This window comes from Podarcis tiliguerta (genome assembly GCF_965153285.1).
Source record: "Podarcis tiliguerta genome assembly, chromosome: 3".
NCBI classification, from domain to species: Eukaryota; Metazoa; Chordata; class Lepidosauria; order Squamata; family Lacertidae; genus Podarcis; species Podarcis tiliguerta.
This window is the reverse complement of record NC_139536.1, coordinates 3,451,065-3,478,444: the sequence shown is the minus strand read 5'-3', so window position 1 is coordinate 3,478,444 and position 27,380 is coordinate 3,451,065. Positions and strand designations below refer to the sequence as shown.

Genomic DNA, 27,380 nt, shown 5'->3' with positions numbered 1-27,380 from the left:
TTAAGAGGGACGTCGGAAACAGCCTACATCCTCCCTCCCAAACTCGTAACACTATGATGCCAGGCGCACCACAGAGGTTTTATTCCTGGCAGAGAAAACAAAAGATACAGCGGCTTCGCAAGCAAAGAGGATTTGAAACTGTGCCAGCGGTACCTGGGTGGGTTGAGGGGGAGAGAGAGAATGCTTCTTGCGGAGCAGCTTTGCAAAGCGCCACAGCTCAACTGATCGGTGGCGTTTGCAAAGCCCTTTTGCCCACGTGTCCTGTTTTCCAACGCCCCAGGGCCCGAAGGCGTCCAGCAAGGTCGTGGCACGAGAGAGATTTGAACCCAGCCCCTCGCTTCCCTTGCACCTCCCGCCCTGAATGCGCCTTCCTTTTGGGGATGCCACAGGGCTCTCCAAATGAAAACGAAAACATACAGAAATCCCCTTTCCACGGCGTTTAAAGCGGTTTTTGCAGCAAGAAAGCGGCGCGCCCAGAGGCCAGTCCTTTGGATCTGCCTCCTTTTAGCGGGCAGCGCCTTCTCGTTGCATTTCCCGGGCTCGTGGGAACGCGCGCATCTCCTCGGGCGAGCCCTTGCCGTTGGCAACAGGGCGCTCGCAGGCAGCCCTGGAAACAGATCAGGAAAAGCAACAGCGGGAGGTGGCGAGAGGGAGGGAGGGAGGGAGGGAGGCGGAGGGGTGAAGTTCTCTTTTCCTGGCCCGGGTGTTTATTTTTTGCAGAGCTCCGGCTGGGGGCGTGTATTTAAATGGCGCCGCGCAGCCAATGCGCACCGAGGGGCCAGGCCATGTGGGCAGCTTGTTTACAACAGACCTTCGCGAGAAAGCTTGAACCCGGCCGGCAAAGGAGGCGGAGGAGGCGGCGAGAAGGAAAGCCCGGCGCCCCGGAGCACGTGGAGGAGCCGCGCGCGCTCCGGGGATCGGTGGCTGTGCGCCGGCTCTCGTGCGCCCTGGTGCGCTCCCGGTTGCGCACCCAGAGGCTGCGGTGATGGGCGCGGCGGCTCCCGCGAGGAGGCCCCGCTAGGAGAGGACCCCGCAGCGGCTCGCAGGCGAAGAGGTGAGCTCGGAGGAAGGGTGTGCATCGGTAGACACGGGAAAAAGTGGCTTGGTGTTGCAGGGGGAACGTCGGAACAGAAGCCCACCACCTGGTCAGAGCAGCCAGGCAGAAAACCTTATTTTGCCGTCGGTGCTGTTGTTGGTTTCAGCCAGCTGGTATCGAGAGGGGGGGCTGCTGTTTGCTTAATTCAGGCTTTAGGACCGCATGGATGTAGCTAAAATTCCTCCATGGATTCGCCCCGTCCTTTTGGAGAGCCATCTAAGCAAAGGGCTGCCGCCACACCTTGTGGCAAGGAGTTCCGTGCATTAATGAGGGGATGATGGGAGGAAGTGCTCCCCTTTGTCTGCTCTGCCTCTCCTGCCAGGAAGAGTATCTGGGACCCGGGATTCTGGAACTATGGAAGAGGGACAGACATAGAATCGTATTTTATTTGTTTATTGCACATATATGCCACCTTTTTTCTTCCAAGGAGCTCAGGGTGGTGTACATGGTTCCAGTGGTGTAGCGTGGGTTGTCAGCACCCGGGGCAAGGCAAGTAATTTGCGCCCCCTAACCCGTGGATTTGCGCCCCCTAACCCCCAGATGTTGCGCCCGGTGTGGCCGGCCCCCCTGCACCCCCCATGCCACGCCACTGCATGGTTCTCCTCTTACCCATTTCATCCTCACAACAGCCCTGTGAGGTAGGTTTAAATCATAGAATTGCAGCGTTGGAAGGGACCCCAAGGGTCATCTAGTCCAACCCCCTGCAATGCAGGAATCTTTTGCCCAACGGGCTTGAACCCATGACCCTTAGATTAAGGGTCTCATGCTCTGCTAATTGAGCTAAATGAAAGATAGGACTCCCTGGTCTTTTTCTTGCGCCATGCATTCTTCCCCCAACGCTCTCCCATGCATCCTGTTGTTCTCCTTAAATTATAAAAAAAGCATCATAGCCCTGAGGTCAGCCTTTCCCAACCTGGTGCCCACCAGATGTTTTGGATCGCAGATCCCGCTGGCCCAGGCTGCTTAAACTCTTCCGCAAAGGAAAGATGCTCAAACTTCGCAGTCATTGTAATTACTTTTTTTCTGGCTGTTTTTGCACCTCTCTGAATATTAACAGTTAACGGCTGCTGATCCTGCCTTTGGTGCTAGGAAAGAACGTTGCAGGTAGGTAATCGAGTACAGTCCTTGCCAAGCTGGTGCCCTCCAGATGTTTTGGACTACAGTTCCCATCAGCCTGATGTGCTGACTGGGGTTGGTGGGAGTTGTAGTCCAAAACATCAGGGGGGCACCAGGTTGGGTATTATTATTATTATTATTATTATTATTATTATTATTATTATTATTTTATTATTGCCCTACCCATTTGGCTAGGTTTCCCAGGAAGGAGGGATGTGGGTAGTGCTGTGGGTGAAACCACGGAGCCTAGGGGTTGCCGATCAGAAGGTCGGTGGTTCGAATCCCCGCGACGGGGTGAGCTCCCGTTGCTCGGTCCCTGCTCCTGCCAACCCAGCAGTTTGAAAGCACGTCAAAGGGCAAGTAGATAAATTCCCAGCGGGAAGGTAAACGGCGTTTTCATGCGCTGCTCTGGTTCGCCAGAAGCGGCTTAGTCATGCTGGCCACGTGACCCAGAAGCTGTCTGTGGACAAACGGCGGCTCCCTTGGCCTATAGAGCGAGATGAGCGCGCAACCCCAGAGTCGGTCACGACTGGACCTAATGGTCAGGAGTCCCTTTACCTTTACCTTTACCCAGGAAGGAAGGCTGGGCCTGGGCTTATAGATTCCCCTCTCCCCTCTCCCCGTTCTCCTTTCTTTTATAATCTTACTTATTTTTGATATGTTTGCCCCGCTTCTGAGCTCATGTGGCAAAGAGACTGTGGTGTGTGCCTTGCCATGCTGCCATTTGTGTACATCAATGAAGCTGTGTGTTGCATGATTCGGGACATACAAGGAAGGACTTAGTTCCACGCGGTGCATAGTTAGACTGTGGAACTCCCTCCTACTGTAGGCAATGCTGGCCACCAACCCGGATGGCTTTAAAAGAGGATGGGAGGAGGAGGACCATCAATTGGCCTCATCCAGCAGGCTCTCCTTATGTTCCTATGCCAGCAAGTTATCTGGAGATATGTGCTCTGCCTGTTGTGAATTTCCACTTGCTGATAGCGTACCCGGCCTGGGATGTGTCAACAGATCTGTTGCCAGTCTGGTGGGGGAAGGTGTATGGGTTTTGTTTTGCAAAACAGTGTGAATCTCCTGATAGCAGGTGAACGTGGCCGGAGGGATGAAGTGGACTCCTTTATAGCTTTGTGAAAGAGGTAAAGGGACCCCTGACCATTAGGTCCAGTCGCGGACGACTCTGGGGTTGCGACGCTCATCTCGCTTTACTGGCCGAGGGAGCAAGCGTACAGCTTCCGGGTCATGCTGCCAGCAGGACTAAGCCACTTCTGGCAAACCAGAGCAGCGCACAGAAACGCCGTTTACCTTCCCGCCGGATCAGTACCTATTTATCTACTTGCACTTTGACGTGCTTTTGAACTGCTAGGTTGGCAGGAGCAGGGACCGAGAAACGGGAGCTCACCCCGTCGCGGGGATTCGAACCGCCGACCTTCCAATCGGCAAGCCCTAGGCTCAGTGGTTTAACCCACAGCGCCACACGCATCCCTTGTGAAAGAGACCCCCTCCTTAAAAAAATAAAAAAATCCTTCTTTACATACTTGAAATAGCCCCGTCTCAAAAGCAGCACAGCCGATTCTGTGTAACTTACTATGTCCACCTAATGTTTTGGTTTGGCTTCCATCGACCCCAGCATCCTATGGCCCTGCTGACTAGGGAAGATGGGAATTGCAGATTTAAATCATCTGGAGGGCAAAGGCTGCCCTAGAATATTCAGCCTCCAGAGCCTTCCTTATATCTATTGTAGAATTACAATTCTGTATTGGAAAATGCAGGGAGGGTGCATAAGTTAGTGCAGAAGGTTCTTAGTTAAATCTCTGGCATCTCCAGTTCCGACCCCATGCACACACAAACAAAACAAAACAGGTAGCAGGACTCTGTACAGAAGACCCAGGAGTGCTGTGCCGGTGTGATTAGATGGTAGCAGGCGGGTGGAAAAATAGCCTGACCTGTTCTAGGGCAGCTTCCTTTGACAATAGACCTTTAGAGCATGGGTAGACAAACTAAGACCCAGGGGCCGGATCCGGCCCAATTGCCTTCTCAATCTGGCCCGCTGACGGCCGGATTTTTACATGAGTAGAATGTCTCCTTTTATTTAAAATGCACCTCTGGGTTATTTGTGGGGCCTGCCTGGTGTTTTTACATGAGCAGAATGTGTGCTTTTATTTGACATGCATCTCTGGGTTATTTGAGGGGCACTGGAACTTGTTTATTCCCCCCCAAAAATATAGTCCAGCCCCCCACAAGGTCTGAGGGACAGTGGACTGGCCCCCTGCTGAAAAAGTTTGCTGACCCCTGCTTTAGAGAGTCTTGTGACCTAGAGACTACATCTCCAGGATGCAATCAAGAAGCCTAGCAAAATGGGAAGCTTTTTTAATACCAAGTCAGACGGTTGGTCCTTCTGGCTCAGTATTGTATGCACTGATTGGTTGTGTTTCCCTGGGGTTTCAGACAGGAGTCTCTCCCAGCCATACCTGGGGAGTCCGAGGACTGAATCTGGGACCTCCTGCTTGCCCTCTCCTCCCTGACTTCATAGGACTCTATATCCACTGATAGTTCTTGGCTCCATGAAGCAGATGAACTGAATGTCAAGCTAGCACTTTGTGATGTATTTCAGGTTGAAAGCGCATTCAGCGAAGTCACACCTGAGTTGGTGTGAACCAGGCATCCCCAAACTCGGCCCTCCAGGTGTTTTGGGACTACAACTCCCATCAGCCCTAGTTAACAGGACCAGTGGTCAGGTATGATGGGAATTGTAGTCCCAAAACTCTCCCGTGGTAGTTCTCAGGCCTAGTTCTTTAGGATGCAGTCATTTCCAAAGGCTGCCAGATGAATTTCCTTAACCAGAGATAGCTCACAAAGAACAAGTCTCAAACCTGAAGGTTCACATACTCCAATGGTGTCGCTTGCCATGGAGATAGGATGTAATTCTCCTAGGAAATGTTTAAAGTTTAAGTTCTTAAAAGCAGTTATGACAAGCCTTCCTGTACACTCCAGGTCAAGTGGTGGGGTGTGTGTGTGTGAAAAATCCACATTTGTGAACTTTTTTTGGATGCAGCTGGATGGTATGCAAAAGCCTGATTGCAACGATCTTTCAATTAATGTGCAAATGACAATTAGGAAACATTTGCATTCTTTAATGTGGGTTGTTATAATTGTATGTATCAGGAAATGTGCCCAGGGCTGCCAACTCCCACCTTGCCTCAAGTAGTCCTATTGTTGTGCCTTGTGGCAAACCCCCACCCCCCAAATCAGTGGCGTAGCGTGGGTTGTCAGCACCCGGGGCAAGGCAAGTAATTTGCGCCCCCTAACCCGGGGCAAGGCAAGTAATTTGCGCCCCCCCCCCGCTGCACTGTCCCTCCCCCAGATAGTCCCTCGCTCTCTCTCTGCACCGCACCACACGCCTGGCACCCTCCCCTCCACAGTGGGCGGCGACCCGGCGGCTCGGATCGGATTCACACAGCCAGCACTGCAGTGAGAGAGAGTGAGTGAGCCAGGTAGGGGCAGAGAGCTGCGAGTGCGAGCGCCCCCCCCCAGATGTTGCGCCCGGTGCGGCCGGCCCCCCCTGCACCCTGCACGCTACGCCACTGACCCAAATTGAAATACAGAGCACATTGGCACACTTGTTCCCTTATTCCCTGCAGACAGGAATACTAAGAGGATGTTCGTGGGGAAAGAAAGGCGTGAGTTCTCTGGTGCTAAGGTGCTGCGAAACATGCAATTGGATCCTGTTGCGCCCTCGCCCAACCCCCCGCACTGTTTTTCTTTTCATTAAAAGAGTTTCAACAATATGGCGCCCTGCCACCTTATTCCTCCAAACACTCAGAAGCTGCACTCAACCACTCTGTTTGCACTGTAGGTGTGTCTCGCCAAAGAAATATCTGCAAACTCCCAGTGCAAACAAAGGGGTAGTGTAAGGCTTCTGCTGGGGGCTGGATCACGTAGGTGTCTTCATTAGGTGAGGACTGCAGCTCATGCGAATAGGCTGGCATAGAGACAGCACCTGTGCTTTTCAGGGCTGGCAGTTCACACATTCAGCTCCCAGCCATGCCATGTGCGGAGGAGATGGACAGAGCAATGTTTTGCCTGTCCGCTCAGAACTCAAGCACTGCCAGGTAACTGTACACTTGGTTCTCAAACGTAAAACGCTCCAGAAGTCCGTTCGACTTCCGAAATGTTCCAAAACAAAGGCCGCAGCTTCCGATTGGTGCAGGCGCCCTGGAAACAATAGCCAGGTTTTCGGCTTCTGGAAAACATTCGAAAACCAGAACACTTACTTCTGGGTTTTCAGCGTTCGGGAGCTGAAATGTTCAAGTACCAAGGTGTTCAAGAACCAAGGTTCCACTGTACAAGTACCCTTCGCCAAACTGATGCCCTCCAGTGGTGTAGCGTGGGTTGCCAGTGACCAGGTCAAGTAGGTATCCTTGGCTCTGCCCACCGACACGCTGGAACGAAGGGGTAATAGCTTGGTGGCCTACCCGAGTGGGGGCCCGTGAGGGTCAAGCATGGCGGAGAACACGATGGGGTATTAGTTGGGAGGGGGTATCCTTCTAAACCCTGTGCAGAGGGTGCCCCAGCAAACCACCATTGCCCAAATCCACTCCTCAGTCCGCCCACACACATTGGGAGACTTTCTGTGTGAGGGGGCGGGTCCACTATTTTTATTTATTTATGATTCTTTTCCTTTTGAAGTTTCGTGCCCCTAGCAATTTTGCACCCAGGGCAAGAGCTCCAATGGCCCTGCCTAAGCTACGTCACTGTGCAACTCCTATCGTCTCCAGCCAGCATGGCTGCAGGACACTGGGTGATGGGAGTTGTAGCCCAAGGGTGCCAGGGTGGGAAATGCTGGTTTACATAGCCAAAAGGAAGGATGTGAATCTGCAAGGCAGCCCGAGGCGGCTGCTTCTCAGTTACTGTAAGATCCTCAGTTACTGTAAGAACGTGTCCAGAGGAGGGCAACCAAAATGGTCAAAGGTCTGGAAACGATGCCTTATGAGGAACGGCTAAGGGAGCTGGGCATGTTTAGCCTGGAGAAGAGGAGGTTAAGGGGTGATATGATAGCCATGTTCAAATATAGAAAAGGATGTCACATAGAGGAGGGAGAAAGGTTGTTTTCTGCTGCTCCAGAGAAGCGGACACGGAGCAATGGATCCAAACTACAAGAAAGAAGATTCCACCTAAACATTAGGAAGAACTTCCTGACAGTGAGAGCTGTTCGACAGTGGAATTTGCTGCCAAGGAGTGTGGTGGAGTCTCCTTCTTTGGAGGTCTTTAAGCAGAGGCTTGACAACCATATGTCAGGAGTGCTCTGATGGTGTTTCCTGCTTGGCAGGGGGTTGGACTCGATGGCCCTTGTGGTCTCTTCCAACTCTATGATTCTATGAGATCCAGGGATCTCACCTAAAGCCAAAACCATGTACAGTGGTACCTTGGGTTACATATTCTTCAGGTTACATACGCTTCAGGTTACAGACTCCTCTAACCCAGAAATATTACCTCGGGTTAAGAACTTTGCTTCAGGATGAGAACAGAAATCGTGCTCCGGCGGCGCGGTGGCAGCAGGAGGCCCCATTAGCTAAAGTGGTGCTTCAGGTTAAGAACAGTTTCAGGTTAAGAATGGACCTCCGGAACAAATTAAGTACATAACCAGAGGTACCACTGTATTGCCAATACACATTGGGTTCAATGGTAGGTGGGCTTGCCAAAGTCTTTATTCCCAGAGGCCCACCCCCTTTCTACTACAGTGGTATCTTCATTCTCGAACTTAATCTGTTCTGGAAGTCCGTTCAACTCCCGAAATGTTCGAAAACCAAGGATGCGGCTTCTGATTGGCACGTGAGCCCCGGAAACAATAGCCGACAACCGCATTGGGTGTTCAGCTTCTGAAAAACATTTGAAAACTGGAACGGTTTTTGGCATTCGGGAGCCGATTTGTTCGTCAACTAAGCCGTTTGAGAACCAAGGTTCCACTGTACTACTACTACTACTATTTAATTCTGCCAAGTGCGTAAAGCTGAATGCATACGTTAAAGGCCCTCGGCGCTGGACCTCAGTGTCCGGGCAGAACGATGGGGGTGGAGACGCTCCTTCAGGTATACTGGGCCGAGGCCGTTTAGGGCTTTAAAGGTCAACACCAACACTTTGAATTGTGCTTGGAAACGTTAGTTAGGTTAGTTTCCAAAGACCCCCCCCCACACCTCCTCTCTGTCCATCATCTAAGGAAGCAAAAGGCATTGTTGGAGTTCAAGCCCAGGTCCCGGCCACGCGAAAAAAACACGAAGGGAAGTTGCAAAGCCAGGGGGTGTGACTAGGAAGGAGATGTGGGCTGTAGAGTGTCCTGTGGGCCAGTGGCGTAGCGTGGGTTGTCAGCACCCGGGGCAAGGCAAGTAATTTGCGCCCCCCCCCGCTGCACTGTCCCTCCCCCAGATAGTCCCTCGCTCTCTCTCCGCACCGCACCGCACCGCACGCCTGGCACCCTCCCCTCCACAGTGGGCGGCGACCGGGTGGCTTGGATCGGATTTGCACAGCCAGCACTGCAGTGAGAGAGAGTGAGTGAGCCAGGTAGGGGCAGAGAGCTGCGAGTGCGAGCACGCCCCCCCCCGATGTTGCGCCCTGTGCGGCCGGCCCCCCCTGCACCCCCCACGCTACGCCACTGCTGTGGGCCATATTGAGAGGGTTGCATTCAGTCCCTGTAGCCTCATCCACTGGTGTAGCTTAAGAAAAGCTGGTGGTGACTCCAGTCTAGTGTTCCAACGCGATTCTTTTCCTGCACTGGTGCAAACCCACCCGCCATCCTATGTGAAGGGCAGGGGGAGTGTTGAATTCTGTGGCACTCATTTGCTGGCCAGCGGAGACGGGAACTCGAGGACAGGGGTTGGCAACCTAAGGCCCATGGGCCACAAGCTGCCCATGGGGGTCGTTTAACCACCCGCTCGGTTGCCTCTCGTGCACCGCGCTAAATTGGCGTGGAGCAGAGCGGGGACCGCCTTCCACAACGCTGGCCGGCACCAGAAATAGCATTTGCGCATGTGTGCGCGCACTCCGTCCCACTGCAGCGTCTGCAGGACCGTGAACTGGCCCAAGCCGCAAAAACTTTGCCGACCCCTGCCTGCTCTAGAAGTATTGAGGGAGAACTCATTGATGGGTAGAACTCATTCACACTGTCAAGGGGAAATTCCCCCAAATCAACACGTGCCCAAATTCTAAGAATGCTCAGATTTCATCTCACTCTTTATTTATTTCCTCCTTTAAAGAAACTGTTTGTCCATAGTGATTCTATGCTATGTTTTTTGGGGGCGTGGAAACACCAAATGCCTAGAAATTCGTGATCTGTTTGGCTCACATCCTGTGGCTTCCCATATGCCCCATTTGCAAGCAACTTTTGTGCAATTCAGACTTTGCGCAACAGGGCCAGCCCTGGGTCTGCACTCTGTTTTCTTCCTTTGCCCACTTCGGCCCTTTTCTCTCTGTTTGGGGTCCCAATTTCTCCCTTTCCTCCCGCCCAGGTTTGTGCTGTAACCTTTAGAGAACTAGCAGGACACCTTGGTTAGAATCCTGGTCTAGGACCTGGGAGACCAGGGTTCATACCCCTGATGAGCTATGAGGCCGGCTGGGTGACCTTAGGCCAGTCTAACCTACCTCACAGGACTGTTGGGAGGATAAATGGGAGATGGGGAGGTCTGTGTACACCCAGTGGCGTAGCGTGGGTTGTCAGCACCCGGGGCAAGGCAAGTAATTTGCACCCCATAACCCATTGAATTTGTGCCCCCCTAACCCGTGGATTTGCGCCCCCTAACCCTAACCCCCAGATTTTGCGCCCGGTGCGGATGGTACCCCCTGCACCCCCCACGCTACGCCACTGTGTACACCACCTTGAGAGCCTTTGAAATAAGATGGGATATACATCTAGCAATAATAAAAGCTATTTAGGCCTTTCTCACTCCCTATTGGGTGTGGGTGCGTTTTCTGCAGACCAAAAGTCTAGATAGCGCGGCCCTCAGCCTCCAGCTGGCGGCCAAGCAGGTGCGCCCTTGGAGACGCGCAGGTAACTTGCCGCCGCTCCTGGAAGCTCCGCTGCGCGCCACCTCCCTCCAGCCAGGTGCCTCTGCCGCCCGCCCGCCCGATCCATCCACCGGCCCCTTCCGCGCACCAGCGGCGGGTTTCTCTCCTTTTGCGCGCCCGCCACTCCCTTCCGCGCGCGGGGACTCCATTCCGGGGGCTGCCTGCAGCCGCGTACGTGAGGCAGCCTGTGCCGGGGACAGCCGAGGGGAGGGGACTGGAGGAGGAGGAGGAGGCGGCGGCGGCGAGGGCGGAGGGAGCGGGCGAGCCGCGGCGGAGCTGGAAGGGGAATTTCAAAACAAGCTGCGCGAGGGAAGGAGGGAGCCGAGCTGGCAGGCGAGGCGGAGCGCGCGCGGAGCTGGTAAGCCGGGGAGGGGGCGCCCGTCGGGGGCTGGCGGCGCGGGCGTGGGGATTGATATAGGGGGTGGGGAGGGCTGGTTGTGCGGGTGGGCGACGCTGCTCTTGCAGCTGCACGGCGGTGAGAGAGGGGTGTGTGCGAGGGGGCGCGCCGGCGACGCAATCCTCTCGCGCTGCGCCCGTGCGCCCTAGCCAAGCTGCACGGGCCACTCCGCGCTCCCCGAAGGCGCGCACTTCTTTCTCTCTCCACGCGTGCCTCCCTCGATTCCTCCCCTCCTGCCGTGGCATGCAACACCCCCCTCTTCTTCCAGGGAGGGCGATCGCGCGTGGATCCCCCCTCCCTCTCCAACCGTGCAACCTCCACTTGCGCCCCCCCGATCGCTGCTTCTCATTCGCGACCGCAGCCCCGGGCGCCTCCGCTTTCCCCTCGACGGGTTCTCGCCCGCCCTTTTGCTTTCCCCGCTGCAGGAAGCCCTTCTCCGCCGCCGCCTCCGCGGCTTTTTGCGCGCACACACGCCCGCCATCGCCGGTGATCGCGGAGTGCGCACTTGTGTTTTGCTCCCCGCGTGTTCGCCACGCCTCCTCCACCTCCGGGCCGTGGCGCTGTTTTGCACGGGCGGCGCGCGGCACCCGCGGGCGCTTTCGGCCCGGCACACACCCCCTTTCGGCCCGGCACACACCCCTCCGCGGCCGAGCCTTCCCCGCACCCCCACGGGCCAGCTGGCACGCCCACCCCCGGGACAGCCGGGCTGTGGCACCGCGCGGAACGGTGGATGGTGGCGGACACGGGTCGGCATGCGCCACGCCCCCTCCCCTCGCGGCCATGTCGCGGTAGTGCAAGGACCTCGCACCCCTCCCCGCGGGGACCTGATCCTGCCTCGCGAGTGGCGCCGTGCGTCCGGCAGGCCGCTTCCTCGGGGTGCGCTGCGACGGCGCCCGCGGGCATTAGCAAGGCGCCTCGATCGAACGAGCTTGGGAGCTTCCGCACGGACCGGGGCTTTAGGCATTTAGGTTGGTGATCGTTTGGGGCGTTCTGCCTGCAGAGGAGAAGCTTTACCGGTGAGCTGCGGCCCTGATCCGTGGGTTGCCCGTCTCTCCAAGATCCGCTTGTTTGCTGCATTTCTAGCCCACGTTTACCTCCATGGTTCCCCCGCTCCTTTAACCCACACAACAACCCTGCGAGGTAGGGCAGTGGCTTCCATGACCAAGAGGGGGAATTGAGCCCTGGTTTTCCCCAGGTCCTCGTCTGATGCTCTAACCACTGGGCCACACTGCCTCAAGTGGAGATGCTAGGGACTGAACTGGACCTGCATACATTGCTAAGTGGCTTCTGATTATCTTCCAGACCTACTTCAAAGTGCTTGTTTAGAACTATAATGACTTTTATGGCTCAGGACCGCAAGCCCGCAGGGACCACCTCCCCATATAAACTGCCCCGGATTCTTCCTCCCCGGGAGGTCCAGAGGATGGCAACGGAAGAAGGGGCCTTTTCTGTGGTGGCTCCCCCTTTGTAGAATGCTCTTCCCAGGGAGGTTCGTCTGGCATTTTTGTTATACTGCATATTTTTTAGGGGCCAGGCAAAGACTTTCCTCTTCAACCAGGCCTTGGGCTGATTAAAAGCCTACAGCGTTTTAAATGTACCTGTGGGAAAGGGGTGTTGCTGTTTTGCTGTTCTGTTTTAATTATTTACTTGTGTTCTTACCTTGTATTTAATTCTGTGAACCGCCCTCACATAATAATAAAAATAATAATTTATTATTTATACCCTGCCCATCTGGCTGGGTTTCCCCAGCCACTCTGGGCAGCTTCCAACAGAATATTAAAATACAATAGTCAGTTAAACATTAAAAGCTTCCCTAAACAGGGCTGCCTTCAGATGTCTTCTAAAAGTCTGGTAGTTGTTGTTCTCTTTGACATCTGGTGGGAGGGCGTTCGACAGGGCGGGCGCCACTACCGAGAAGGCCCTCTGCCTGGTTCCCTGTAGCTTTGCTTCTCACAATGAGGGAACCGCCAGAAGGCCCTCGGCGCTGGATCTCAGCATCCGGGCAGAATGATGGGGGTGGAGACGCTCCTTCAAGTATATAGTGGACGCTCAGGTTGCGAACGTGATCCGTGTGGGATGCACATTTGTAACCTGCGTCTGCTCACGCGCGGGTTGTGATTTTGTGCTTCTGCGCATGCGCGACCGCCGAAACCCGGAAGTAACCCATTCCGGTACTTCCGGGTTTCGGGAGTCCGCAACCCAAAAAAAAGCAACCTGAAGTGGACACAACGTGAGGTATGACTGTACAGTGGTACCTCGCAAGACGAATGCCCCGGAAGACGAAAAACTCGCAAGACGAAAGAGTTTTTCGTTTTCTGAGTTGCTTCGCAAGACGGATTTCCCTATGGGCTTGCTTCGCAAGACGGAAACGTCTTGCGCCTTTTTTAAAAAACCGCCAATGCATTCCTATGGGAAACCGTCAATGCACAGTGGTGCTTCGCAAGACGAAAAAATTCACAAGACGAAAAAACTCGCAGAACAGATTAATTTCGTCTTGCGAGGCACCACTGTACTGGACCGAGGCCGTTTAGGGCTTTAAAAGTCAGCACCAACACTTTGAATTGTGCTCATCTTTGGATGAAGGGTGGTATATAAGTTTAACAAATAACAATGAAATAATAATAATAATAATGTGATGGGCCAGCCATGGCCTAGGTAGGCTATTAGTTAGATCTGGGGTAGGACAGCTCCTTGCACATTGAGGAATGGAGACTCTGGCACTCCCCTTCAAGACAGCCTGGCCAGTGCTCAGAGATAATGGGAGTTCTAGTCCAGCAGCATTAGAATGGCCACTTGGGTTCCTTCACAGGCATGCTTGGTGGGGAGGCAGGCAGGGCCTTCTTGGTGGCTGCTCCCAGACTTTGGAACTTCCTTCTAGACTGGAGCATGCTCCTTGTTGTCCTTTGGGAACAGGGCCATCTTAAGCATACCCGGCGCCGTGGTGCAAATATCTCTCTGGCGCCCCCCCTTTCCCAGAGTTGACCTTTTTTTAGGGTTGGAGGAGGCGGGCAGCGGCTGGAGGGCGGCTCCTCTGGCGGGGAAAAGGCGGAGTCTGGCCGTGGCACCTCCTGGCTCAGCTGGCCGCTTTGTGCCATGGTGGCCAAGGCAGGCAGCGCACCAAGCGAGCGGGCCTGCGCCAAGCGAGCGAGGGTGCGTTCGCCGCTCCCGCCAGCGTCGGCTCAGTTTTTTCCCTTTTAGCCTTCTGGCGCCCTGCAGAACTTGGCGCCCAGGCGTCCTACACCTCTAGCCTCAATGGGCCTGTTTGGGAACAGAATTGTGTTTTAAGCAAAGGGCTTTTAACAGTTCTGCTAAGAATATGATTGCCTTTTAGTGTTGGACTTCCATTCTTTTTTACCTTTCTGTATTTTATATGAGCTGTTGTTTTTATTTGCGTTGGCCACCTTGAGTCCTGGCCTGGGGAAAAGGCACAATATAAATAAGTATTATAATAAAACCACCCTGGGATCTCCGGGTGTAGGGTGGTATATAAATTCAATTAATAATAATAATAACAAATAAAACATGTCATAGTCAGTCGGGAGAGCATGAGACTCTTGTGGGTTTGAGCCCTATGCTTTGCAGGGGGTTGGACTAGATGACCCTCGTGGTCCCAACCCTGCAATTCTATGATCCTACTCATTGGGTGACAGGCCCCTTTTGGACATCCACTGTGCTTTGAGATTTCCAGTCCTTTCTCTGCTATTGTGATTTTGCTCACATACACAGCGCAACATCTGGACGGCCCTTTGCTGTGCAACTTTGCCTTCTGGTTTAGGCCTGAGTGTGTCTACTCAGAAGTAAGCCTGCTGAACTTGAGCCTGTCGAACTCTCAGGCAAGTGTGCTTGGGATGGCAACCAGGGCCTTCTGCCGTCTTCCTGAGGCTCTCATGAAGTGGCCACCTGTCAGGGATCCTATAGTTGCGATTCCCGGATTGCAGGGGGCTGGACTAGATGACCCTTGGGTGCCTCCCTGCGCTACAATTCTGTGATTCTGTGGCCGGCTCTTTGCCAGCGGGGTTATGGGTCCCAGCCCCAAGGTTGGCTACAGTCCCTGCACCTCTTATTCCAGAAGGGCTGAAGTGTCGTAAGGCCACCCGTGAAGCTGTTGGGAGGCTGTAGGCCACGGAGACCTCTTAATTTTCTGGCTGGTGGGGTAAAGGAGGGTAGTTTTGTCAGCATGGGTTGGGACGCGGGTGGCGCTGTGGGTTAAAGCCTCAGTGCCTAGGGCTTGCCGATCGAAAGGTCGGCGGTTTGAATCCCCGCGGAGGGGTGCGCTCCCGCTGTTCGGTCCCAGCGCCTGCCAACCTAGCAGTTCGAAAGCACCTCCGGGTGCAAGTAGATAAATAGGGACCGCTTACTAGCGGGAAGGTAAACGGCGTTTCCGTGTGCGGCTCTGGCTCGCCAGAGCAGCGATGTCACGCTGGCCACGTGACCCGGAAGTGTCTTTGGACAGCGCTGGCCCTTGGCCTCTTTGAGTGAGATGGGCGCACAACCCTAGAGTCTGTCAAGACTGGCCCGTACGGGCAGGGGTACCTTTACCTTTACCTTTGTCAGCGTGGCCTTCAGCTGGCGACTCCTTCTGTAGAGCAAACCTTGACTGTGGCCCTTTCAGGCTATGAATGAGAGCAGGCTGCCTCGAATGCAGAAAATGGCCTTGTGGCCACTCCTCTTTTCCTCCTTCCACTCTTCTCTGCCCTCTTCAAATATCTCAAGGGCTTTTCACAAGCTTCTCCCCTCCTGCTCTCAAGGGTAGTACCAGAACCAATGGATTCAAGTTCCAAGAAGGGAGATTCCGGCTAAATTTCTGACGGTGAGAGCCGTTCGACAGTGGAACAGACCCCCTCCAAAAGTGGTGGACTCTCCTTCCTTGGAGAGCTTTAAACAGAAATCAAATGGCCACCTGACAATGATTCTTCAGCTGCAACTCCAGCATTGCGGGGGTTGGACTAGATGACCCTTGGGACCCATTCCAGCTCTACGGTTCTATGAATCTTTTTTTTTTTTTTAAGAAAATTATTAGTTTTTTTAGCATATCATTTCCCACAATTATTAAACATACATTTTTTTGACTTCCATCAATCACATCTGAAAATTTTCCAATCTTTCCATTTAATTTACATTTCTAACTTTCACTATTACATGTAAATGCCGTAACCAATGTCTCTCTTCTTTCTCTTCCTTGCAATCTTTCATATATTCCTCCTTACAAAACTTCTTGAGGTCCTCGTAGCGTAATTTGTTGATTACAGCTGCTCTTCAAATAGTCCGTATATTTCTTCCAATCTTCTGTAAATCTCTGGTCCCGCAGGTTTCGAATCCTTCCTGTCATTTTATCCAATTCTGCGTAGTCCGTTAATTTCGTCTGCCATTCTTCTTTCGTCAGTATTTCTCCCTGCTTCCATTTCTGGGCCAGCAATGCTCTTGGCGCTGTTGTTGCGTATAAAAACAATTTAACATCCTGTCGATGAATCTTTTTGGGCCCAGCTGCAGAAAGGATTGGAGCGGAGTGTTTTCGTGTCAAGTCCTTTGAAACTGGATTTTGCCTCCTTCTCCCGTGAATTCTCCTACTCTCTTCTGGATTATATCTCAGGTCTTTTCCCTGGCAAGATCTGTGGCCACTCTGAGTGACACGGCCATCTTGCCTTGAGCTCCACCTAATGCCACGATGGAACCGAACTGAAATTATTGGCTTTATAGCACACCTTTTCCTCCAAGGGGCTCAAAGTGGTGTGTAGTCATACCTCGGGTTACAGCCGCTTCAGGTTGTGTTTTTTCGGGTTACAGACCTGCCGGAACCCGGAAGTACCAGAACGAGTTACTTCCAGGTTTCGGTGGCCGCGCATGCACAGGAGCGCTAAATCACGCTTTGCGCAGAAGCGCCGAATTGCAACCCGTGCGTGCACAGAAGCACCGCTGCAGGTTGCAAACGTGCATCCCGCACGGATCACGCTTGCGACCCAAGCGTCCGCTGAACATGTCTCTCCCTGCCTCATTTAATCCCAACAACCACCTTGTAAGGTAGGGTAGCCTGAGAGGCCAAAGGTCAGCAAGTTAGCTTCGTGTCCGAAGGGGCATTCGAACCCTGGTCTCCCAGGCAGCGTTCGAAATCCGCCAGACGTCTTCTGCACCCTACAGTTTGAAAGCACGTCAAAGTAGATAAATAGGTACTGCTGCGACGGGAAGGTAAACGGTGTTTCCTTGGGCTGTTCTGGTTTTGCCAGAAGCGGCTTAGTCATGCTGGCCACATGACCCAATGATAATAATAATAATAATAAATTTATTATTTATACCCCGCCCATCTGGCTGGGCTTCCCCAGCCACTCTGGGCGGCTTCCAACAAAATATTAAAATACAGTAATGCATCAAACATTAAAAGCTTCCCTAAACAGGGCTGCCTTCAGATGTTTTCTAAAAGTGTTGTAGTTGTTGTTCTCTTTGACATCTGGTGGGAGGGCGTTCCACAGGGCGGGTGCCACCACCGAGAAGGCCCTCTGCCTGGTTCCCTGTAACTTGGCTTCTCGCAGTGAGGAAACCGCCAGAAGGCCCTCAGCGCTGGACCTCAGCGTCTGGGTAGAACGTGAAAAACTGTCTACGGACAAAATGTCAGCTCCCTCGGCCAGTAAAGCGAGATGAGCGCCGCAACCCCAGAGTCGTTCGCGACTGGACTTACCTGTCAGGGGTCCTTTACCTTTTTATCAGCCACTTGAGACCAAATGTAGATGTCTGGGGGGCCAGGATGGTGCCCGACGTCTCCACCACCTGGAGGTACATTCCTGGGGAATCCTTGGTTCTTGCCTGTTTTCACACACTAGCAATGCCTCTGTAGAATTCCGTTACGTTTTTTTATCTGCACAACCAATGAACTTCAGGAACAGAGAAGCCATCTTGAAAAATACGGCTTTCGAGACGCCCGGCCCCCGAATGGCAACTAGGCATTCCGTTTTGGCACCTGTAAACCCTGGTTTAAGGAGCTGTTTGGCTCCTAGCTGATATATCTGAGCTTCTAAGATTGATCCCAGGTCTGGCACACCATGCAGATTGCCACACCTTTATTTGGCTGCCAGTTGTTTATATGCCCGATAGTATACCTGGCTGCTCTTTTTGTATGCTCACCTGTGTGGTGGGTGTCTGTGCCACTGACGCAAAACATAGGTAGTCTGGAGCCAGGGAGGAATCGCCTCTTTGGAGCGTCTTTTCGGCAGGCGGCTGGTTCTGTGTGATATTTCCCCCTCTTAAACCACAGATGATTATCGCAGGCGTAATTTCAAGAGAAACAAGCCACGTTAGCTGTTGCAGCATGCAGCAAATGGCTCCGGTGGCACCTTGGGAGTCTAGCCCATTTTGCACGAGACCTTCTGCCACGATAAAATCAGTTGTCGCAAGGCCGCACGGTGTCGCAAGATCTGTCGTCATCGTGCCACAGAAATGCCACACGGGGTGCCTAAAAATACCTCTGCGTTAGAAACTTGTGTGGGCTTCAGAATGACGGTAGGCTCACACGAAGCTGCTTTCTTTGGAGGATAGAGTTACGTGCAGCAAGCGAAATGATAGAATGCCCTTCATCTCCCTGCACATAGAAAGCTAGCAGGTCAAGGAGGAGGCCAGGCTAGAGCCTGCTAGTTTGCTATGTGTCAGGAGGTTGTTTTCTGTGGCAGTCGGGGGAGAGTGCATCTGCTGCTCCCATCGACCGATTCTTATTGACAACTCTCTTTAAAAATGTTTTTATCTATGCAGTTGTTTTAACTGGTTTTATGTATATAAACTTTTTTAACTATGTTGTAAATTGCTTTAGGATGCTGCTGTATTTGTTTGTTATTATGGTATGTATTCTTCTGTCTTTATATTGTAAACTGCCCTGGGGTCTTCAGATGTGGGGTGGTGTAGAAATCTAAAAGTAATAAAAGGAATTAATTTGGCTTTTTGTGCACTGTGCTGACTGGCTTGCCACCCTAACATCACAAATATATCTTTTCCCACAACCAAAGTGTTCTAAAGCCAGGTTTGAGGCACTCAGCCTTACCTATACGCACCTTTTGGCAAATTGCTCTACCTTGCCTATAGTTTTGTCACCTCTAAAAGGGGTGTAATGTAAGGAATTTTAAAGGTGGTCAGTAAGTCATATCCTAGCCCTCACTTCCCACCGGAAAGGACCGTGGGAGGAAGGGATGCTATCACCACTGCCATCCCCACCTATTTTCCTCCTCCCTCTCAACCCATTTTCCTTTTGTGTCGTGTCTTTTTTCCCCAGTTTTGTAGGCAGGAGAGCAGGAACGACCTTATGAATGATAGTTCCAAACTGGGCAATGGGATAAAATGCTTTCAGCAGCTTTCCACTAGGCTAACTCCTGCTGCACTCCGAAGGCTTGCGGATAGCTGCCTGAAGCCTGGAGAGCGAGAGGGGTCGGTGCGCACCAACCCCTCTCGCTCTCCAGGCTTCAGCGAAAGCCTGAATTCGCTCCATAGGACGCAGACACATTTCCCCTTCCTTTTTGGAGGGGGAAAAGTGCGTCCTATAGAGCGAAAAATACGGTATTCTTTGCATGCGTTCCGCTGGCCCTTCAAGCTCCCCCCCTCCTTTTCCTCTTGCACCCTGGGTGCCCTTTCCTAATATCCCATTGCTGTCTCCTTTCTGCCTCTGGGCAAGACCGCCACACCCCCCTCTGTGCAACCACCCTCCTCCCTGTCTCTCTCTGCCGGAATATGCTGAGGCTGTCAGATCTAAGTTTACAAGCTGCAGGCTTTCCTTCAGAGAGTGCTCTTAATCCTTCCCTTTTCCTTCCTGGAGACTTTGACTGTTAACCCTTTCGCGCAGCTGCCTTTAGGAAGGGAGGGCCGTAGCTGAGCAGCAGAACGTCTGCTTGGCATGCGGAAAGACCCATGTTCTGACCATCTCTATTTTTTTTAATAAATATTTTTATTGGTTTTTAACATACAAAATTATAAAACATACCACACAATTTATCACAAATACATTCTTATTGGACTTCCATCAGCACCTCTGGTAGTCCTCCGTCTTAATCACCTCTTACGCATTTCCTAACTTTATATTGCCTTTACATCTCTTAACATATCGCATCTCCTTCTCCATTCTTGCAATATTTCCAATATTATTCCTCACAGAACTTCTTGCAAACCTACAAACGTCGTCTGATCATCACAAATACTTTTCAAATAATCCGTAAATTTACTTCTGGTCCCGCCGGTTTCGGATCCTTCCCGTTAGTTTATCAAGCTCCGCATAGTCCGTTAATTTCATCCTCCATTCTTCCATCGTTGGTAATTCTTCTTGCTTCCATTTTTGGGCCAATAGTATTCTTGCCGCTGTTACTGCATATAGAAAAAGCTTACATTCCTTTCTATTTATATCGTCTCCAACAATACCCAAAAGAAATGCTTCTGGTTTCTTTATAAATGTATATTTCAACATTTTTTTCAACTCATTATATATCATCTCCCAGAAGCATTTCACCTTTTTACATTCCCACCACATGTGATAAAATGTTCCCTCTTTTTCCTTACATTTCCAACATTTAACGTTCTGACCATCTCTAGGATGGACTCGGAAAGGTTCCTTTGCCTGAAACACTGAAGTGCTTCTGCCGGTCAGTGTCAACGGTATTGAGCTAAATGGGTCAGAGATTGCTATATTGCAGCTTTCTCTGTCCTGCCAATGGCCCTGGCACAGTGGCAAAGCTTTTTCCTTGCAGGAAGAAAGTCCCAGGCCTGACCCACAACCTGTCCAATAAGGACTGAGAAATACTCCGTGCCCGAAACTCAGAGAGCAGCTGTCGGTCAATGTAGATCACATCAGTGGATCTCAAACCTTTTTCTCTGGGCCGCTCTTTCAGAATGAAAACTTGCCGCGCCGATTTTTTTATCAATAAGGAATAGGCCGGAAAACAAAAAGAAACAACAGTGCTTGATTTATAATATAGAACACAACTACTTCATAATATTATCAGAAAGTATAAAACAACACAGCTACCTAAGAACACAAACCATTCCCAAAATATAATTAGAAACAGGCCTCTTACATATGTACCTTAAGTATGTCTACTCTACAAACTCAATCAGAGGTGTGAGCTTGCTTTTGCCGGCTGATTTCATTTATATTAGGTTTAATTTGAGCAAGCAAACTCTCCTCCTTGTTGTTGTTTAGTCGTTTAGTCGTATTCGCCTCTTCGTGCCCCCCTGGACCAGAGCACGCCAGGCACTCCTGTCTTCCACTGCCTCCCGCAGTTTGCTCAAACTCATGCTGGTAGCTTCGAGAACACTGTCCCACCATCTCCAGAAGTAAGTGTTCTGGTTTACGAACTTTTTTCGGAAGCCGAATATGCTCCGTTTTGAGTGTTACACTGAGGTGTGTCTGTTTTTGCTATTTATTTTGCCTTTTTGTTTTTGCAGCTCTTTTTGTTCTGTTTTTGTGACTGCTTGGAAACCAGTTCAGCTACTGACTGACTGTGTGACTGCAGTACATTATTTATTGCTTTCATTTTATGGATCAATGGTCCTGTTAGAGAGTAAAATTCATGTTAAATTGCTGTTTTGGGGGTTGTTTTTAAAAGTCTGGAACAGATTGATCCATTTTGCATTACTTTCTATGGGAAAGTGCGCCTTGGTTTTGGAACGCTTTGGTTTTGGAACAGACTTCCGGAATGGATTAAGTTTGAGAACCAAGGTACCACTGTGCTGCACTGAAATGTTTCCATGTTTATCTGATTGTTCTCAAATCTTTCTGCTATGGGAAAGCGCGCCTTGGTTTTGGAACGCTTTGGTTTTGGAGCGGACTTCCGAAATGGATTAAGTTTGAAAACCAAGGTACCACTGTGCTGCACTGAAATGTTTCCATGTTTATCTGATTGTCCTTGAATCTTCCTGCCACACTTGCCATCGTCTCTTGCTGTCTTAACCTCACTGTGTGCTGTGTTGCATATGTTATCTTTGCAAATATGTACATAGCTGAGCAGGGCAGCCTCACCTGGACGTAAGCTCTACGGAACTCGGTGGGATTTACCTCTGAGGAAATGTGTACAGGATTGCGATGTTACAAACCATTTGAGGGGGGAAATGTTGTGCTCAGGTTCCGAGAGGGCAACCTGTGAACCTCAGACACTGGGCTCAAATCTCAGCTGAGGATTTCATGGGTGATTGCCACCTGCCTCAGTTCCTCTGTCTGCAGTATGGGGGCAAGAACCCGTCTCTCAAAGTTGTTGTGTGTTAACACGTGTCTTTGTGATGTGCTTTCGGTACTTAATCAGCGCTCATGGCTGGGGGTTGTTTTTTTTAAAAAACAATAATATTTATTAAGTTTCATATAAAAGCACAACTTCAACATAACAGAAAAAGAAAAAACAACAATGAGAAAAAACAAAGAAAAGAAAAGAACCCCCCCCAAATAAGTAAAACGTTTCCAACCCCATAATACCACCACATACATAGATACAATAAAACTTGATGAATTAAAATCCAACTTCATAAACATATTACTTGACTTCCTCAAATCTCTTCCAACTGAATTTCTTTGTAATTGAATGTAGCAGTTTCCAATATCATTATTTCATATAACAATAATCCGGTCGTAATCATATTTCCTAACTTTCCTTATGGTATTATTTCTTATTTATTTATTTAGTCCTAATTTAATCCTAAACCTAATTAATTCTTTCAAGTAGTTACAAATCTTTAATATTACAATATTTATTCAAATAATCTTTAAATTTCTTCCATTCTTCTTGATATTCCTCTTCTTTCTGGTCGCGGATTCTCCCGGTCGGCTGGAGGTTGTTATAGTGGTTGCAACATTGCATAGCCTAGTTTAATGTTGTTTAGCCTATTAATAATGGTAATATTTATTTGTTTATAGCGTTTCTATCCTGCGTTGCGGGGGGTTGGACTAGACGACCTCCCTTCCAACTCAAGGGGGGTCTTTGTGGATCTCCCCCTCCTTATTTAACCCCCACAACTACTGTGAGGTAGGCTAGGTTGAGAGGCCGGGACTGGCCCCTAGGGGCACCCAGTGAACGTCGAGTGGCGAGATTTGAACACAGGTCCCTCCCAGGTGCTAGTCTGTCTGACAATCTTTACCACTGGCTCTCTAGATAAGGACAGAATGGTAACATCTCAATGGTAGTATCATTTCGCGTTTCACCTGGATTTAAATGGCCAAGCAAATTTTGCAGACGTTGCTTATGGTACTTCAATTTGTATTTTATTTTTAAAAAATACATATAGAAGCTAACAGTGCAGTCCTGTGCGTGTTTACTTGGAAGTAAGTTCCGCTGTCTTCAGTGGGACTTATTCCCAGGCAAGGAGTCTAGAGTCTGCAGCCTAGTTGGGCCTTACTTACGAGTAGGTCCCCTTGAAGAGACAGCAAAGACCTCTGCCTTGCGACTCAAAACACAACCTTGCGGCACAAAACTTGTGACATTCCCTGTGAAATTTCGGGTCGCTGGCAGCTGTGTGGGTGGGTGACCAAACTCAATATTTGCTGAATGGAATAAAACTTTGGCACCAGGAACCTGGATTTCGAAACTCACGGGTTGCGTTCTGATGTCCTCCGGGACGAGTTTACCTGCGTTTTGAGGTTGTCACTTCCTCTCCATTGACCTGGGAGACTTAAGACCTGGACATTGTACTTTTGAAGATGAACAAGTTGTGTTTTTTTTTACACACAGACACAGAATTTTGAATCCCGTGATACTTTGCCTGCTCTGAACATTCTTCATATAGTTTTTACAGTTGCTTTCAATCAAAGAGTTAAAATTTTGCTCAAAAATGCTTCGGGCGTAACAGACTTTCTGGAGTGCTTCAGTAAATAGCTGGTGTTGGTTTTTTTGAGGCCTTTTTTTAAAGGTTTGCTTTACTTAATTTTATAATGAATGATTTTAGAGTGTTGTTTGTGCTGTACTTTTGTACTGTTTTATTGTTGTTAGCCGCCCTGAGCCCGGCTTCCGCTGGGGAGGGCGGGATATAAATAAAATTTATTATTGTTGTTGTTGTTGTTATTATTATTATTATTATTATTATTATTATTAGGTTTCCTAGACATTTCACCATTCAGTACTAGTTGTATAGGGCACAGGTTTTGCAATTTTCCTGTCCCCTACGGACCACTTAAAAATTGTTGAGGGTCTTGGTGGACGACTTAAATATTTCTCTATAACGCAGCGTGCACGGAGCTGTACGATTTTTAATTGTTTTTTTAACAGAGCAGCTGAAAAGCATGTGGACCGCTGGTATATTAAAACAACGAATCGTTTAAATTTTATATTACGTCTTTTTGATTTTAATGATCTTTTCTATTTGTGTGTGTGTTTCATGTTTCATCTGTGCTGTTTTAATCTGTGTAAGTGAGTCTTGGGGGGGAAAGGCAGGATATAAATAAATGCGATGATAATGATGATAATCTGAAGGCAGCCCTGTTTAGGGAAGTTTTTAATGTTGAGTGTTTTATCGTGTTTTCTACATTTCTGCTGAGAGCTGCCCAGAGTGGCTGGGGAAACCCAGCCAGATGAGCGGGGTAAAGGTAAAGGGACCCCTGACCGTTAAGTCCAGTCACAAATGACTCTGGGGTTGTGGCGCTCATCTCACTTTACTGGCTGAGGGAGCCGGCGTACAGTTTCCGCGTCATGTGGCCAGCATGACTAAGCTGCTTCTGGCGAACCAGAGCAGCGCACAGAAACGCCGTTTACCTCCCCACCGGAGCAGTACCTATTTCTCTACTTGCACTTTGATGTGCTTTTGAACTGCTAGGTTGGCAGGAGCAGGGACCAAGCAATGGGAGCTCACCCCGTTGCGGGGTTTCGAACCACTGACCTTCTGATTGGCAAGACCTAGGCTCTGTGGTTTAGACCACAGTGCCCCCCACGTATAGTCATACCTTGGGTTAAAGTCGCTTCAGGTTGAGCGTTTTCAGGTTGCGCTCTGCGGCGTCCCAGAAGTAACGGAATGCGTTACTTCCAGGGGTTCACTGCATGCACAGACGCTCAAAATGACGTCATCCGCATGCGCAGAAGCGGCGAATCGCAACCCGTGCATGCACAGACTCGGGGTGCATTCTGCTCTGGATGCGAATGGGGCTCTGGAACGGATCCTGTTCGCATCCAGAGGTACCACTGTATTAATAAAAGTAGTAGTAGTAGTAGTAAAAAAATAAATAAAACAAAAATAAAAATATAATAAACAGCAGCACTGGGTGTTCTCCTGCTGCCTCCCTGTGGAGGGTGGGGCACATTGAGGCTTTTGTTGTGTGAGCAGAGCATGGGACCAGACCTAATCTTCTGATTTACTCATTGGGTGACCCACCCACCTGTCCGCCCCCTGCAGGTATTGCAGGTATGCAGTGCTCTTGCAAAGAGAAGGGGTGTGTGAGAGAGATGGAGAAACAAAGAACAGAATGGAAGCAGTGAGGGGAGGCGTAGGCTGTCCTGGTTGACTTTTTCTTATTCATAGCTTTATCGCCGTATCTTTTTGTAAACAACCACCGGGGTATCTCCCTGCAGGGTGCTGTGGGGGAAAGCCTTCGCCCGTGTGGTTCTCAACAGATTACAGTCTCTCGCAGACAGTCACAATGCGGCTTTAGAGCTCAGAGGTCGACAGTCGACATGATTTCCTCGTTGCGCCAGCGGCAGGGGAAATGCCAAGGGCACGGAAGCCCCCAGAACAGCATCGCCTTCGTAGGCCCGATGGAGGCCTTTGACCTCGTCGGCCAAAAAGGACTCTTCACTCTGCTCAATGAGATGTCCACCTGAGCTTTGCAAGAAGATTGTATCCTTCTGCAAGAACACACAGCACTATACAATAGGATGGACAGCTTCCCTACAGAGAGTGGTATGAAACAGGACTGTGTTCTTGCCCCAAACCTCTTTGGCATATTCTTCTCCCTTTTGTTCTCCAAGACTCTTGAGAGTCCCATGGACTGCAAGAAGATCAAACCTCTCCATTCTGAAGGAAATCAGCCCTGAGTGCTTACCGGAAGGACAGATCCTGAAGCTGAGGCTCCAAGACTTTGGCCACCTCATGAGAGGGGAAGACTCCCTGGAAAAGACCCTGATGTGGGGAAAGATGGAGGGCACAAGGAGAAGGGGACGACAGAGGACGAGATGGTTGGACGGTGTTCTCAAAGCTACCAGCATGAGTTGGAGTGAACTGCGGGAGGCAGTGGAAGACAGGAGTGCCTGGCGTGCTCTGGTCCATGGGGTCATGAAGAGTCGGACACGACTAAACGACTAAACAACAGCCTTCAGCTCGTCTGAAGACAGCTTGTACAGCCGTACCTTGGAAGTCAAACGGAATCCATTCCAGAAGTCCGTTTGAATTCCAAAATGTCCGGAAACCAAAGCGCGGCTTCCGATTGGAAGCCCAGTAAGCCCCGTCAGATGTTTGGGTTCTAAAGAACGTTCGCAAACCGGAACACTCACTTCCGGGTTTGCAGCGTCCAGGAGCCAAAACGTCCTAGTACCAAGGTGTTCGGGATCCAAGGTATGACTGTACAGCGGTACCTCGGGTTACATACGCTTCAGGTTACAGACTCCGCTAACCCAGAAATAGTACCTTGGGTTAAGAACTTTGCTTCAGGATGAGAACAGAAATTGTGCTCCAGCGGCGCGGCGCCAGCAGGAGGCCCCATTAGCCAAAGTGGTGCTTCAGGTTAAGAACAGTTTCAGGTTAAGAACAGACACCTGAGGTACCACTGTACTTCTGTTGAAGGAGCAATGGGAGCCTGTTCAACCTGACAAGTCTCCACACCAACCAAAAATGGGTCCTTATCTGAGAGATGTTTGCAGACGACGTAGCCTTGACAGTGCACCTCAAGGAAGCTCTACAGAGATTCGCCAACTGCTTGACCAAGCCTCACCATCAGCCTGAGCAAAGACCAACATCCTGGGTGACTGTGATATTGCGGTGGCTAATGCTATTCTGGGCTGCGTCCACAGAAGTCAAGGGTCCAGATCAAGGGAAGTCAGAGTCCTGTTCTTTTCTGCCTTGGTCAAACCCTCACCTGAAGTCCTGTGTCCAGTTTTGGGCGCCATAATTTAAGACGGATGTTGACAAGCTGGAAGGTGTGCAGAGAAGGGCGAACAAGATGATCAGTGGTCTGGAAAACCAAGCCTTATGAGGGATTGTGAATGTTTAGCTGGAGAAGACGAACCAAACCAATGGATTCAAATTACAAGAAAGGAGATTCCAGCTAACCCTAATGAACTAAAGTTCATAATGTTTTGGGACTACAACTCCCATAATGCCTGGTCCTGTTAGCTAGGGATGATGGGAGTTGTAGTCCCAAAACAGCTTGAGGGCCAAGTTTGGCTGTGCCTGCTTATGAGGAACTTTCAGATGGTAAGAGCAGTTTTGGCAGTGGAACGGTCCCCCCCCCCCCGGAAGGGGGTGACTCTCCTTCATCGCCTGACCTGCCTCACAGAGTTGTTCTGGGGATTAAAAGAATTGTCGTTACCGATTTGAGCTTTGAAGAAAAGGCGGAATATAAATGCAACAGATAGATAAAATAAACCCAGGTGTGATGAGGTAGCGACTGCAGCAGGATTTCACCCGTAGCACCCACAAAATGGGCATTTTGTCTTGTTTAATGGAGACTGAAGAGCAGCCTGAATTTGCATGCATGGCTATTAAAAGGGCTTTCTGCATCGTCAGAATTCAGTGGCCTAAAATTATCTTGGAGGATTTTTTAGCCCGCTCCATCTGGAAGCCCAGACGGCT

At 50.5% G+C, this 27,380-nt stretch overlaps 1 protein-coding gene across 2 annotated transcripts in view; it reads left to right on the top strand.

Moving 5' to 3' along the window:
* The first annotated feature begins 803 nt into the window (after positions 1-803).
* ZNF395 (zinc finger protein 395) overlaps positions 804-27,380 on the top strand; it is a 61,676-nt gene continuing 35,099 nt past the window's right edge. The window contains exon 1 of one of the 2 annotated variants that reach the window (XM_083432677.1): positions 804-1,054. The gene's annotated coding sequence lies outside the window, so the exon portion shown is untranslated. Of the gene's footprint in view, positions 1,055-10,176; positions 10,626-27,380 lie in introns of those variants that run through there. The other variant, XM_083432676.1, reaches the window with a different exon arrangement.